This window comes from Corvus cornix, chromosome 3 (genome assembly GCF_000738735.6).
Source record: "Corvus cornix cornix isolate S_Up_H32 chromosome 3, ASM73873v5, whole genome shotgun sequence".
Lineage (NCBI taxonomy): Eukaryota > Metazoa > Chordata > Aves > Passeriformes > Corvidae > Corvus > Corvus cornix.
In genome coordinates, this window is record NC_047056.1 from 27051651 (window position 1) to 27063972 (window position 12322).

General features: G+C 37.9%; 1 protein-coding gene across 2 annotated transcripts in view; it reads left to right on the forward strand.

Annotated features, from left to right (window-relative positions):
- Positions 1 to 12322, forward strand: part of PRKCE (protein kinase C epsilon) — a 285568-nt gene that overhangs the window by 243114 nt on the left and 30132 nt on the right. The gene's annotated exons all lie outside the window — the stretch shown is intronic.

Sequence of the window (12322 nt, forward strand, 5' to 3'; positions counted from 1 at the left end):
AGCAGCTACATTGGAAAAAATGCTGAAGTTGAAAGTTCCTGCACATGAAAAGATTGTCTACAAATGTTTGTGCAGCTTTCTGGCAGAAGTTGGGGGCAAAAGTAATTTGATTTTGCTACACAATTGTAATTTTAAGAGTATCTTATAAAATATAATTCTCTGCATTAACATACATAGCCCATTTTGCTTACGTATCAAAGCAAGATTTGGATTTTGAACCATTAGCTTCTATGACCTTTGTCCAGAAGCAGCATAAGGAGTTTATTTTATGCATAGATCAACATATAAGGGCAAGCAACTCCCATTTTTTCAGTCATTTTCTTCATACTTTATGGACAAATAATACTCTTCTTAATTTTGCCAGAATCCCTCCACTGCAGTGATCTTCCATCAAACATAATAGAAAATTGTTAACTGTACAGAATTTTGAAACAGACAAATCTATCTGTATAATAGAATGCTTTTACAAGGTTAGAAGGCAAAATAAATTTAACTCACAGTTTTTACAAGAATTTCTGCAGAAATCTGTTAAACTGCTGTTGGCTGCTGCTGTTTTGATCCCTGATAAATACAGCAGGGTTAGGAAAGGTTTTAAATGAAGAGCCTACATACCCTTCCCAAGTTGAGACCACGTGATAGGTTAAAAACATGTTTAGGCATGTGAACTATGCTGCTGAAATCAGAATAGAAGCAAAAATTATTAAAATCTTTCTTCTAGTGATTCCATATAAGTAAACATTTTGTTAGAAGCAACATTCTTGCTGTGTTACATCATTTCATTTATGCTATATAATTTATTTAGTCCTTTCTGTGTAATATTACAGGCACCACTCTGTGGAAATGCTTCCCATAAAAACACCAAAGTGAGGCTGGAAAAAATCAGTGTCTGTATAAAAGTTCACTGCAGAGTTTTTCTTTTCTGAATAAGAAAGCATTTTTCTCCATGGAAACATGATACGGAGCTTAACAGGAGTCTACTTACTGCTGGGAGCTGTGTTTGCTCCCTGCTAAGGATACCCTTGGGAGCATAGGGGAAAGCATTCTGATAAACTGGTCTCTTTTATAAAAAGAAACATTTTATGTGAAAGTCTTCAGCAACCCTTCTCCTTTACACTTTCTGGGCTTCCTAAAGGTGCAGAGGGCATTGGCTAGTACAGAAAAGGCACTAAAATGTTGACTCATGCTGGTGCATTAATCGCTTCCTCGGGATATGCTCCCAGTCACCTGAGTTTGGCCATTTTGTTGTATGTCCTGTGTTGTGGTTGCCAGACTAAAATATTTTCTTGGGTTGTTTTTTTTAAATCTTCTTTAAATTTTGCAGAGTGTGTATATAGAATTTGTCCAAAGGAATGAAAGAAAAAGAAGACCAGTTCAAGTTATAAAATAGGTTTCCCGCATTGCTGTGTTTTCACTTTTCCCATGAATCTAACAGTGCATCTCTCTATTCCAGATGGAAGCAGAAAATAGGCATTATTGAGGATGTAGAAGATTTATGCTTTTACCAGCAGATTGTAATATTTTACAAGCTCTTCATCTTTGCTGTGTGTTCTCATCTTGGAATATGCTGACAGTCTGGTTCCTTCGCTGAGAAATTGCAATTTCTTTTCGTTAGTTTTCTTTTAAGAAACAACCTTATTGTAATTAAGAAGAGAACCTATATTAGCACTGAGTAGCCTTCATTGTTTGCATCTGTGTTCAGCAGGTGGATAATAAGGTTGCTCTTAGTCTTATTGCAGTGTTCAGGCAGCCTGGTCTCCTCGTTTAGGTAACGAACTGGACCAAAACACAAGTTTTCTTCGTAGCTGCTGGGAATCATAGAATGATAGCGTATCAGGTGGGAAGGGGACCTCAAGGATCATCTGATACAAGCTTTCTTGCTAAAAGCACAGTCTAGACAAGATGGCTCAGCACCTTGTCCAGCTCAATCTTAAGAGTGTCCAGTGTTGGGGGATCCGCCGCTTCCGTGGGGAGATTATTTCAATGGCTGATTTTTCCCACTGTGAAAAACTTTCCTCTTGCGTCTAATCGGAATCTCTCCAGGAATAATAGATGGTCTTTTCCTTGTGATTTCGTGTAAAAAGTATCTAACTTCTTCATTCCTTTTAAATGCTGAAACATGGTGATAAGGTCTCCCCTGAGCCTTTTCTTCTGAAGGCTGAACAGCCCAGCTCTCTCAGCCTTTCATCACATGGCAGGATTCTCAGTCCTTTGGTCATCTTTTAGGTGAAAGATGAGCCTGTGCTCATCTTTGACAGTCACCTTTTCCCTGGGAGAAAGGTCTAGGCTCTTGTTGCAATCTACCACCCATACTGAAGTCTCTTTCCTTACTAGTTCCATGTGTCTGGAAGCATCAGAAGCTTTCTGTGTAGAATTGCTGGGTTTAGCACAGCCTGGTTTTCCCTTCTTCAATCAGTCAACAATATGCTTGGTGCTGCTCATTTCCGAGGCAGGTGTTGACATTTGTATTACATTAACAAGGAAAGTGTCATCTGGCATTCATGGAAGATAAAGACTTCTTCTCTTCAAAAATAATAGGGTCAGAGCACAGGACAGGGGGCTATATACTTTAAAATAAACTTCATTTAGTGTGACAGTGGAATAACAGTATACAAGATTGGATCAAATTCACCTATGCTATCGCAGCTTTGACTTTCATCTAAAAGTAATTTCAGAACTTACACTTGATCTTAGTAGTCACCGTGGTGGAAACGATAGGTTTCCTGCAAGGGAAGTTTTTTTGCTCAGCATTGTGATTGGGAATGAAAACCCATCTCCCCTGTTGGACTTACATCATATTAAAATAATACTGGTCTTGTTACACAGCATGAGGTTGATTAACCTTTGGGCTAGGGGAAGTGTAAGGCTAACAAGTTAAATGCCATTGAAAACAACTGGCTAAATCATAAATTCAGACTGTCCTGGTTTATGTATCTGTGATTTAAGGAAGAAATTTGGAGATGTCGGATAAGATCCAGGGCTAAACAGCTGAAAGAGAGAGACTAAAATACTCAACTTTAGTTGATTAAAGATATTCTGATCCTGTTTTTCTCTGGTGTTTTGACCTTACTAAAGTTCACTTAGTATGTAATGGAAAAAACAACCGGTTTGATAGCAAAATACAGGAAATGCCTTCAATCATGTCTGATTACAGTAGCAGCTTTTCTTCTGGTTTGTTAGGGTTTTTTTCAGAATACTCTCTCTGTGTGCCTGAAACAATGTAGAATAATAATGCTTTGGAGCCCTTTATTTGGTGTGTCAAAGCAGAGCAGTTAGATGTCTGGCTTTTTGATGGATGTGCATATAGGGAGTTTTTGCACTGGAGAGTTCCATGTGACCTAAGTGAGAAAAATAAAGAATTATTAGAGGAAATAACTTAAAAGCGTAGCAAATAGTGTGTGTGGCAATTCCACCATGACTAAGAAGTCAGATAAATGCAAGTCTTTTTTAGAAATCTGCCTTTGTTTGACTTTCAGCTACAAAAAATGGAAGTTTTACAACTGATTTGGATGAAATCTCTAGCTGGAATAAAGGAAGCCAGGAAGCAGCTTATACTGAATGTACACAAAGGCTCAGATTCATCTCACCTAACTTTAGGAACACAACTGAAGCTTCCAAGTCAGGATTCTGCTTCTCCTGGAGTACATTTACAGTCAGTGGAGAAGGACAGACTACTTTAGGGAGCTGTGCAGCCCACATGTTCTGTGTGTCATCTGCTTGAAGATATCTGTGGAGATGGCCATAGAGGGAGCCTGGGGCAAACCACGGTACCTCAATTAACCTCTGATGACTGGTGGCATAAATCTGGTCAGAATCCTGGAAAATACAGAATACAAAATTAAAACCAGAACAAAATGTTTCAGAGCTCTAGTTAAATCCATGTTTAAGGTAAATTTTGAAAATTGATGCAATTGGGGTTGATTACAATGTATCTTTTAATTCCGTTTTTCCTGGTATCTCTATTAGATAAAAGATTCTTGTTGTGGGTTATTACAAGGATTCGTTGCTGAGATAGCTCAGTGAGAAATGCTACAGAAATGCAAGGTGCTAAATAGATAGGCATGCATTTGTTGGCTCTATGTTTATCTACTCTGTGTACAAAAGCTTCACTCGAAAGCTGGAAGGAGAAGGAAATATTTCAGTCTTCTTGGTTAGACGCAGAAACTGTATGCCTGAAATGCAAGTGCTCTTTTCTTTCTGCTTGCATGATTTGTATTCCATTGTTGTTCAATGATAATGATTTTGTCATCCTATGTACTGAGGTCACTGAGAAAAAGAAAAGAAAGAAAAACAGCATTGCTTTTGGTTTCCGAAGAAAAACTTTTGAGCAGATCCGAACTTCTTTAGGCTGTCTACTGACAAATTTGCTTTCTAAGCTTCTGGTAATATTTTTTCAGAATTGAGTTTTCAAAACTAGATCTGACAAGCTTTTCTAGCTTTGCACCATCCTTTCACTGTCTTTCATCAAGTGGTTTTATCAAATAATGATTAAGTATCATTTTCTTTAAAAGGATTATGGACATACATAGTCGGCACTTTTAGTTTGCACTCCACCTAACCTATTGTTATAATACACAGTCTTATTTTTATGTTATTTGAAATACAAAAATAAGAGCACTGAACCTCACAGTGTAGCATACCACAGTTTGAGTCAGTCCTTGGCTAAGCCTGGGGACTTCTCTTGTCTTCAGTGAGATCACCAAGGTGTCAGTGAGGACAAGGTCTATCACATTACATATTTAGCAATGACTTAACACATGAGCTTTGTAGTGGAGGCTGAAACAGTAAATACCATTAGCAGTAGGACAGATTTCATGCCATTGTTCCCACCCTGAGTATGCAGAGACAGTTAAGAATATTTCAGCTACAGTTTTCAAGGAAAAAGTAAGAAAATGGTGGTTTTAACCAAGGTAGAGAGAGTGAGAAAGAAGGAAGAAAATCCCTGAGGGAACTGCAGTAACCTTAATGTCGGGACACTCAGCAAGGGCATGGGGGACCAGGACCTGCAGGCAGCTCAGCCCCATGCAGAGCCAGTCCCTGGCTGGAGCACCACGCTGGGGGCTGTTTACCTTACTTTCACAAAAAGCTCTGAACAGTTTGTATTTTCACCCAGAGAGAAATACAAATGGTTTGTAAAATCTCAAGAAACCTTACAAAACGTGAAAAATCATTTGCTATCTACTTTAGCTGCAAGTTTCTGAGGAACGTCGTTTGTCCTATTCAATAGGCTTAATATGAAGCCAGGTCCATTCGTGGCAGTTCTTATTCAGTACAAAAATTCCAGGCCTGTGGGCCATGGGAAGGGAGAGTTGCCACTGGGATCCTACAAAAAGCTTGTCTAAATCAAGTCTTTGGCAGTAAGCTAAGTCAAGAGGCAGCATTGTAGTGCTATATCACATTCCTGTCTCAGACCCATGGAAAAATTGTTGCATTCCCAGGTGTGGGAGTCATGAAGGATGAGGTTTATAAAGTAACATGATGTGAATGCATAAGGCAACCTTCTCTTGATAGAGAAATAGAGACCACTCCCTTATGTGCTTAGCCAACTTTAGAGAATGTTTTACATAATGCATATTTGAACTTGTACATATTTCACTTCGGTTCACAAATAAAAATGTGAAAATAATAAGAAAGGAAAAGTCATACAAAGGAAAGCTCTTAAGTACAATATATTTATTTGCCTGCGCATTATTTAAAGGAAACCCAGCATAATAAGATAAGCAGATCAGGCACAGGAACGTCCTAAGCTGCTACCGACAATTGTAATAAAGTAATAGTCAAAGCCAGTAGAAAGCCATATAAAGAAATAATTTTAAAGAAAATGTTTTTCTGCTATTATAAAAGTCATTGGTTTCCTTAAGCTGCTGGAAATTAATATTAAACCTTTGTTTAATATGTCATTAAGACATCAGTAAACAGGACCGTGTAAGTCCTAACTTACAGCCTTCTTCTCCATTTTGGGACCTTGCTGACCTGCAAGGTTTCTCCATGGTAGGCACTGCTGGAGAGGTGCTGTTATACATCTGCAAGCCTCACTTTTGCCTTGTAAAAACGAGGACTTACAGAGCCATAGACAGTGATCATCTGTTTGTCTCCCTCTGATGTCTTTGGTGGGTAGATAGCAAGCTGCCTTTTGCTACGTCCCCCCACCCATCTCTGCCACCCCTTAGTCCACAAATTGTTTGTGCAAATGGCAGGGTGGTGGTTGTTGTGTTATGTAAGGAAAGTAAATGTGTGTGTTTTTTAAAGTAAGCGTGCCTGACAAGAGAGTGTCACTATGGTCACATTAAAAGTCAACATTTCCCATTTATGGCTAGCCTGCTATCTGAACTATTACTGTTTTCTTCGATGAAAATGAATTTATAGCATCTCTCTGGCTTTATTTGAAACCAAGTCTGTGATAGTAATTCATCTGCCATTAGCAATTACACACTGATGCACATCAGAATAAGGTGGATTCACTTTATTCCAAACTTGACACTGGAAAGTGGCAGTTTTCAAGTCTCCACAGCAGATTTTTCTGCATACTACTGAGTACAACTCTACTACAGTGTTTGTGTTTATATTCTCTTTATTCTTTGATGATATAAAGTAATGTAACAGTGACAAAAAATGTGTATCATAAATTCAGTAATTACTTAATGGATCAATATAAAAACAAAGCAGAGAAATTCCAAGACTTTCAGATAATCACAGGCAAAACTGGGATACCCTACAACAACAAAAGCAGCAGAACCATCTTTTTCTCACTGTTAGTCTCACTCGGGTATCTCTCTGCTTCCTCCCTGCTAACACAAACTGCTCTACTGTCATGAATTCACTCACAAGCATGAGCAGTCCAGTGTGTGTCCTATTTTTTACTACATAGATAAGGGAGGTCACTGGTAGAACCTGATACCCAATGACACTGCAATTATTGCCTGTTTAAGCTCAGTAACCTCAGAGAGTACAGGCTCCTTCTTTCCCATAGAGGTTTCCAAATGGGGAAAAAATTATTATTATTATTATTAATTTATGTTTTCTTAGTAGGTATGGTTTGAATTTTCCCATTTATCTCTGATCTGTTGCAGGGCGGAAAAACAGCGTTGCTGATGAGTTGTGACTAAAATACATAGAGCAACAAAAGAATCCTCTCTTGAAGTACAGTCCCCTAATATATGTCCTGTTCTATTTATGTATGGATACTGGGATTAAGTTGGTGAGATCTAAACACTAAAGAAGCTAACATCAGAACTTTAAAATTGTTGACTTTCCTGTTTGTTTTCTGACTAGTTCCATATATAATTGCATTTGCTTAGACTTGTAACCTAATACATTAGTTATCAGCATTTTGAGGACACCAAAGAGTAAATTTGTGCTGGGTATGTGAGAGACCTGACGTTATAGGTGAGCATCTTTGTCTCAAAAGCAATTTGGATACCACTCAGTAACTGAGAAAGTAATTCTAGGGATGTAGAAGTCTTAGCTTAATTAAACAGACAAAAAAAATCATCTTGTTGAAATTTCTAATTGATATGATGATCATATTGTCTTCAGTTATGAATTTCAGTAACACTAGTAACTAGAGAATGATTCTTATGGTTTTCCATGTTGTTGGAGGAAGTTTCCCTTTTACCTCTGTGGTTTCTTGTGGGAACAGCTTGTCTATTTAAAACCTGCAGAGAGGATGTGATTTTCCCATGCAGGGGAACAATGGCAGTGATTTCAAATAACCTATTGAAAGGGTTTATTGCAGTTGAAAGTCACCAAAAAAGTGCTTGTGCAGTAGTTCCATACTTTAGACTTGTGTGTTGCTTTCAAATATTTCTGAATGTTGATATTCTGTAGATGTTTAGTGAGGTACAATCCTTCATTTAACTTTTATCCTATAAATAAATGTTATTCCTTCCAATGTTGTTATTTCTAGGTAATTATTATTATGCTTCATTCTGTGAAATGTTGCTCAATCAACAGTCAGAGTAGAAGTGGTAAAGTGACCACTGTAAGTGGTTGCTTGCCAGCTTGTGATCATGTTTCTCAGCTGCTTGATCTTGTCCTTCAAATATGTATTTATTTAGTCACTGCTGTTTACTGTGTTAAAAGGCTACTGTTAGTAATGTTTGGCAGACTTTCTGATTTTACTGGTCCAAACCCATCTTGATTGTTTAACTGCCTTACTTTCAACAAGAAAATTGTGTGTTATCTAAATGATACTTGTGACACACAGTGCCCCTCACACAAGATGCTTATCTCTCTGGCTGCTGGTGGGATTCAGACTTTAAGAACCCAGTCCTGTGAAATACTTGCCCACTGAGGCTTTGGAGGAAGCCAGGCACTCAGTGTCTCATGGCACTCGTGTGTGGAGCAAGGAATGAGCGTTACGGAAGTTTTCTCACAGGTTACCTGTAGTCAGCCAGCTCTTCTGTTCCAACTTGCACAAACCCAACTCATAATCCTGATTCTTTCTTGAGATCCTGCCAATCATTCCAGCTTCTGAGGTGATTGTGATGCTGGCAGGTATGCAGAAGTAGAGACCGAGGCTTAAATTTCTGTATAAAGCCTTCAGTGAGAGAAAAAAAAAATGAAAGAAAGAAAAGGAAAAAAAAAACCCCACAGCATTTCATTCAATGACTGCTCAAGTCATCTTGGCAAAAAAACAAAGGAGAGAAACAGCTTAATGTAGCATTGCTGCATTCAAGCAGTCTGAGCATTCTCCTGGCTTAACTGGTTAGGTTGTTTGCAGTTGCACGTAATTAATTACTCAGGTTGTAGGAACTCATGTTGTCAGACACAGATGACTTTCTTAGTTGCTACAAAGAGAATGCAAAATGAGAAAAAGAAGAATTTAATAGACCTTTGTCATTGAGCTATCTGACACTGTATTATTTGGTAGTTTCTGATTCAGAGATAGACAACCGGCACTAAATCCAGGGAACAAATAAAAGACAGAATGGATCAGAATGGAACAATCCGTACAGACAATTATTTTACATTCCAGATATGGCTGTGTACTTTACTTTTGGAGGAGTATGAGAGCTGGCTGTGTCTTAGAACAGTCCTGGGGAAATACGGGTCTAAAAGTTAAAGTTTTAATTTTTTTCAGTGAGGCTACTGCTCTGGAAAGACAAGCTTCCCTGACAGCTCTTTTTATCTTACTTTCTCATTTGTTTCCTTTTCTCTGTATGTTTTGGTTGTTGGGTTTTTATTTCCTGTGAGGTGTTAAGTAGCACATTATCTATTCCTACCCTCATATTTATTTAGTTAAGTAAGATTTCTTTTTCCAAAGTTGCAGAATTAGAGGGATTTGGTGAGGTTTCTTGGTTTTCAGAGGTTTTTTATGTTTTTTTTTTTTAGTCTGGCAACTGTAAATTGACAATGATTTTCAGTGCAAGCACTTTTATGGACCGTGTGATCTTTTGGGCTAGCTATGAATTTGGCACTTTGGCAGACTCCCAGCTTACATTTTAACCTCCCATATGTACTTTGATGGGAGTCATACTGCTGTTGTCTTAGCCTCTTCCAAATTTCTTTTGAAACTCTGGTGCACTTTGTGATAACACAAATCTACTGGTATTACATTTCATTATTGCGTGAGTAATTAAGCTGATGTCCTCAGTGCCTTCAACAGAGTTTTGAAGAGGCTTATAGGCTTCACTGCACTCTTTTGGCTTGATGAAGGGGTCCCAGATGTTTTTGTTCTGTCAAGCAAGATTATAGTTTGGTAAATGGTAAAAAAGTTAAATTGACTTCTGGTTTTACAGATAGGCTTAAAATTTCATTGTCAGTCTTTACAGGTAGTCTGAATTTAATAATTAGACTCTTCCTGGTTTTCTCTTGGCTCAGTATGTTTATTCTGTTTTCCCACTGTCAAGTTACATTTTTATTGCTAATTTCTGAGTCTTATACAAGCCCTTAAGGAAATAAAGAGAATGGTGAGTATCTTGTCCTTATCCATTATATGGTGCCTCACTGTTAGTGCTTTATTGCTGTTGAGGTTTCTCTTAGTTTAGGAGTTTCCTGGAGTATTGGCTGTGTCTCCATTCAAGTCCATGGCTACCATATGGATGGCATTAAATGAAAGTTAAATGATTGTAGGTCCTAACAACTCCAGTGTGTCACCTGCCTGCAGGGGGAAGTCCTGGGATCAGAGTTAAGATATAATCTAAGTGGCTTCTCATAAACACTTAATACTTAAAACAGTTAATAAAGGTGGATCCATTATTGTAAGAAGTCTCTCAAATTTCTTGAGTTCTTGTAATAATTATATGTATTATGACCTTGTTTCTAACAGTCCTGTGGCTGAAAGTGGTTCCAAGATTACATCAAAATAATTATACTCTGATTTCTTTATCTGAACATCTTGACTTTTTGAAATATAGCTTGTGTTCTTCCTTAGCTAAGGAACATCCAAGATAACACTGTATGTGGAAGGTTAAAAGCTACAGCTACAATCTTGTTTCCTTCTTCAATCTGCAAGAGCCTTACCCTGATGATCACATTCTATTTGATGTTGCTATAATCCTGTTTGAAAGCAGATCTTCTTATTGTAACACTTGCAATTCGCTGAAGCAGCAGTTTTGGGAAGGCACATGATTTTTGAAACAAGGAGCTTTATTTTGTTTATTTGACTTCTTGTGGGGAGGACACAGAGCTGTTGATACCTGTTTGCCCTGGCATTATGTTGGACAATTCTTGCAAATCACTTTTCAGAGGTAGGAAGAGGTGGGTACTTGAGGGGTTAAATGGTTATATGTAGGGTTATGTTGCAGCCAGCTGGATCTTGGATTGTTTAGGAACTGCTGAAATTAATGACCTTAAGGAATTATAAAATATGTAGTCTGCTCCAAGGGGCCTTACGTGGGTGACCACTGAGGACCTGCAAGAGCAGTGTAGCTGATGCAGAGATAGCAAAGTGTGATGTAGGGGATGTTGCTTCCAAGAAACATACAGCCAGCGTATACTTCAGCTACATAAACCATATCTGATAAACTAGTTTGTGTAGGAGACAGTGGTTTTACTGTTACTGAGGTAAATATGACTTTGTTGTGCCAGTCAGACTTCTTTTACACGCACAAACCACTTTGTAACGTGTACACAGCACAATCTATCTCTACATGCACAGTAAGTTCTCCAGTGCTTCCAAGTATGTGATTTACTGCAGACATGCAATGATTATGCACACATGAGTAGCAAGTCCACTGTGTCCCAGAAATACCTGATTTTTATGTTGGCCTGTGTACCTGCTTGAGGAATATATAGGCCAGCATGTTAAAAAATGTTTAACAAGTGTCAAAGGAAAAAAAAAAACCTAAAATCCACCAACTGAAATTGGGGTGAGAGGCAGAAAAGAGCATTTCTGGTGAAATCCCAGCATACTGTAGCCTTGAATATGTCTACAAAAAATCTTAACATACTGCAGCCTTGGAAGGGCTGTTTAATCAATTAATGTGGGTGAATGCTTCCACCATGTTTGGTGCCTGTGGTTGTGAAGTCTGGGATCTAATAGGGAGACATTTCTGTGGAAGACATCCTCTGAGTAAGGTGAAGACTTCTCATCCTTCACTCAGGTCAAATTTGTTGGCATAAAGGATTTTTGAAAAAAAACTCATGTCTTTTCATAGGCTTTTGGAGTGAAATTCATTTACAGAGGCTGGCATGGGATTTTATTCCTCTTATCTGAGGCAGATCTTGCCTACACACACACTCTTTTTTTTTAATCAATTCAACCTAATGAAATTTCTCTAATTATTCTACGAAAAAGAATTCTGATCAGAAAGTGTCAACAAAGTCACCTAAAGACGTGTTCTGCTTTTGATTCTCTCCTCTCTATGCATTCATACATACAATACGATATAGATATATTTTTATATATTTATCTATTTTATATCTAAATATGCTACATATCTTTCATACACATCAGAGGTGCCTAAAAGCCTAGACAGAAATATAAAAATAAAATGCTCCTCACAATATAAGTGGGATTTTTTTGCTTTTGTTTTATGTTTGTGTTATTATTTCTACATGATGAAGAGGTTTTAATTGGGAAATTAAAACCCATGCAAGTTCATGCAAGTGAGAGTTCTTTTTTGCACTGACTTTCCAGATCCTTTTGTAATTAAGTTTAAGACAAGTGGCAGGTAAGTTAAATGGTACCTAGCACCTATTGTGTTGGAACATGCTATAGCCATCAATGGTATATTTAGAAAATATGCAGAGGGCAAGACAGGAAAGGTGGATATCCTTTTCTCAACCGTTTTTTGACCTGACCCAATTTAATAAGCGGACAATTGTGTGGTTTTGACACAAAGACATTTGTACAACAAGTGATCAGAAACAGCTGCTAAGA